The 3018-nt window shown below is 39.9% G+C and overlaps 1 non-coding gene across 1 annotated transcript; it reads left to right on the top strand.

Annotated features, from left to right (window-relative positions):
* The first annotated feature begins 1795 nt into the window (after positions 1–1795).
* On the top strand, positions 1796–1902 carry LOC111904884 (small nucleolar RNA R71). The gene has a single exon (XR_002854657.1). It is a non-coding gene; the product is annotated as a small nucleolar RNA R71 (small nucleolar RNA).
* The last annotated feature ends 1116 nt before the right edge of the window (positions 1903–3018 follow it).

Raw genomic sequence — 3018 nt, 5'->3', positions numbered from 1 at the left:
TCCCTCGCTCACCCAAGAAGGTGGACTCTTGTAAGCAATGACTTTAACTAAATATGGAACAGATGCTCTTGGTTTTGTTCTTTTGACTTGATGAATTGTATTGATTTCTTCTTCCATGAGCTTTTCTAATTCTTCTAATTCATTATCTTCATTAATGGTGAACACCTCTTCATGATTCCTTTGAAAGCCATCTTCTATCCTAAAAATTTCTTTTTCATCACCAACCCTCAAGGTGAGCTTAGACTCGCGAATATCAACCAGAGCTCCAGCAGTGTTAAGCAATGGACGACCAAGGATAATTGGAATATCGGGGTCTTCCTTCATATCCAACACTACAAAATCTATTGGAAAAACAAATTTTCCAATTTTTACTAAAATACCTTCTACAATGCCCCGAGGCTGTGTCACTGAACGGTTCGCCATGTGAATAGTCATTCTTGTAGCCTTCAAATTCTAAATATCTAACTTCTGATATAACGAATAAGGCATCAAACTAATGCTACCCCCAGAATCGGCTAAAGCATCAACCTTCATGTTGTTACCAAACTCACATGGAAGAGTGAGGCGTCCAGGATCTCCCATCTTCTTAGGTGTCTCTCCCAACACAACTTTTGAGCTTTGCTCACTTAGAATCACCTTGGAATTCTTCTTTAATTGCTTGCGAGTGTCTATTAAGTCTTGCAGTAATTTTTGATACTCGGGAATTTTGGATAAGGACTCGACAAAGGGAGTATTAATTGAGATACCCTTCACGTGCTTAACAAACTCTATATGCTCTCTTTCTAGTGGACTAAGGGCAGCTCGGGAAGGAAACGAAAAGGGCGGCTGATAAACCGAACTAGCTACAGAATTTTTTTATTCATGACGAGCCCACGTCGTGAGCTTATATGGCTCACGTCGTGAGATCGTCAATTCAGCATCTTGATTCTTGAGCTTGGGCTTCTTTGGTTTTGGATCGGGCTGCTTTGGTTCTTCTTCTAGTGCCTCCAGGAACTCAGAGATGGCCTCTTCTTCAGTATCTATAGCCATTACATGAGATTGGGTCTTTGTTTCAGGATTCTTCGGGGACAACTTCTCATGAACCAGAGTGGCTAGTTGACCAAGTTGCACTTCAAGATTATTAATGGAAGCTTGTTGATATTTTATTAAAGCCTGTTGTTCTACCATCAATGCATGATGATTCTTTATCAAAGTTCTTTGTTCATTAATAGCAGAATCAGTATCCTCATGTCTCTTTTCCGAAGCTTCCATAAACTTCATCAACATGGTCTCTAGATCGGGTTTCTTCTCAGCTAGTGGCTGCTCCTTTTGGTAGAAGCCTCGGCTTGTTTGCCTATACTTTTCTTCTTTTTGCTTCTTAAATTCTTCATATGGCAACCACTCCTTCTTTGGTTTTCTCCAGTCTTCATCATACTTGTCCCCACTCGAGTAACACACTTGAGCTTTTCTGTTCCCAAACTCATCTAAATTGCAGTCCTTGGTCAAGTATGGACCATTACACCTCTCGCAACCAACTCTTATGGAATGAATTGAGTGGTCCATTTGTGTCAACCTCCGATCCATATTATTTAGCATAGCCATCATAGCTGTTATTTCTTCAGTTTGTGTACCTCCACCGCCTTTGATTCCATCTTGCCTAGGGTTGTGGTACTCACAAGAGTGCTTCGCGAATTCTTCAATTAGTTCCTTGACCTCCCTTGTATTTTTCTTTGTCAAAGGTCCTTGAGAATCAAGGATTTGTCTTGTCATAACGTTGACCCCATTATAGAAAATTGACATCTATTGTGGCACATTAAGATCATGCTGAGGACAATTTCTGAGCAATCCCTTGTACCGCTCCCATGCTTCGTATAATGACTCCACCGACTGTTGTTCAAAGTTGGCTATTGCCTTCTTGAGTTTAGGTATCTTGGATGGTAGGCAAAACTGGTCAAGAAATTGCTCACGCATTTGAGCCCAAGTGGTGATTCTACCCGATGGAAGTGATTTTAACCACTCTTTAGCAGCTCCCTTGAAAGTAATGGGAAGCATCCTGAGCAATACGGTGTTTCTATTGACATTTGGGACATTGAAGTAATCCGCAATGTCATTGACTTCATCTAGATGCTTAAAAGCATCCTCATGATCTTTCCCATAGAAAGGGATCTCCTTCAATGCGGTCAAGATGTGCCCCTTCATCTCGAATGTGGCAGTGGCAGGTATTGCGGGTTGGATTAACCACATCTTCTTGGATCCACTTCTTGTAAGCTCCCATAGACATCTCCTCAATGTCTGCCATCTCGTTCCTTGGCTCGTTCTCAGGTTCGCTCGTATGTTCTTCAAATTCAGGCTCGGTATCGTATTCAGATTTGGTTTGGACGGGTATTTGATCCAAGTGTTCAAGCTTGCTCTTGTTATTTGAGGATGAACTTGACTCTCCTGTCTTCTTTCCCGACTTCCTTGAAAATGCTGACTTTAGTTCTTGCAATGGCGTCTTCTTATCAGTCTTTTTGTGAAGTGCAGCTTCTGGATCTTCAATCGGTGGTACCAAAGGTGTGTTAGAGCCTCTGGTCATGAACTCCTGCAGACTAAACAAAATAAAAATGTAAAACTGAACTAAAATAGAAAAATAAACTAAAAACTAAGGAAAACTAAGAATCACAACATTCACGTCGTGAGTTTATAAAGCTCACGTCGTGAATTCTGTGACAGAAAAAAAAATCAAAATTTTTGCTAAAATAATATGCTAATAAACTAAACAAATAAAAATAACTAATTAACTTTTTGCAGGTTTTATCCCACAAAAAGGATCGATTAATCTAATGCAACTAAATAAACTAATAAACTAAGCCGTTCCCCGGCAACGGCGCCAAAAACTAGATGTGCATGGAAGTACCCACTAATTTTAATATTTATAACCTAACAATCTTTGACTAACTATTCACTTATAGGCAGTGAACTAGTCAGATTATAGTATAGCTTGGGTAAGTCGGGTGTCAATCACAGGGAAAGATGTTATTAATTTATATGTTTGCTACT

This window comes from Lactuca sativa, chromosome 7 (genome assembly GCF_002870075.4).
Source record: "Lactuca sativa cultivar Salinas chromosome 7, Lsat_Salinas_v11, whole genome shotgun sequence".
NCBI classification, from domain to species: domain Eukaryota; kingdom Viridiplantae; phylum Streptophyta; class Magnoliopsida; order Asterales; family Asteraceae; genus Lactuca; species Lactuca sativa.
The sequence above is the reverse complement of the archived record's forward strand: the minus strand, read 5'-3'. Positions and strand labels throughout refer to the sequence as shown.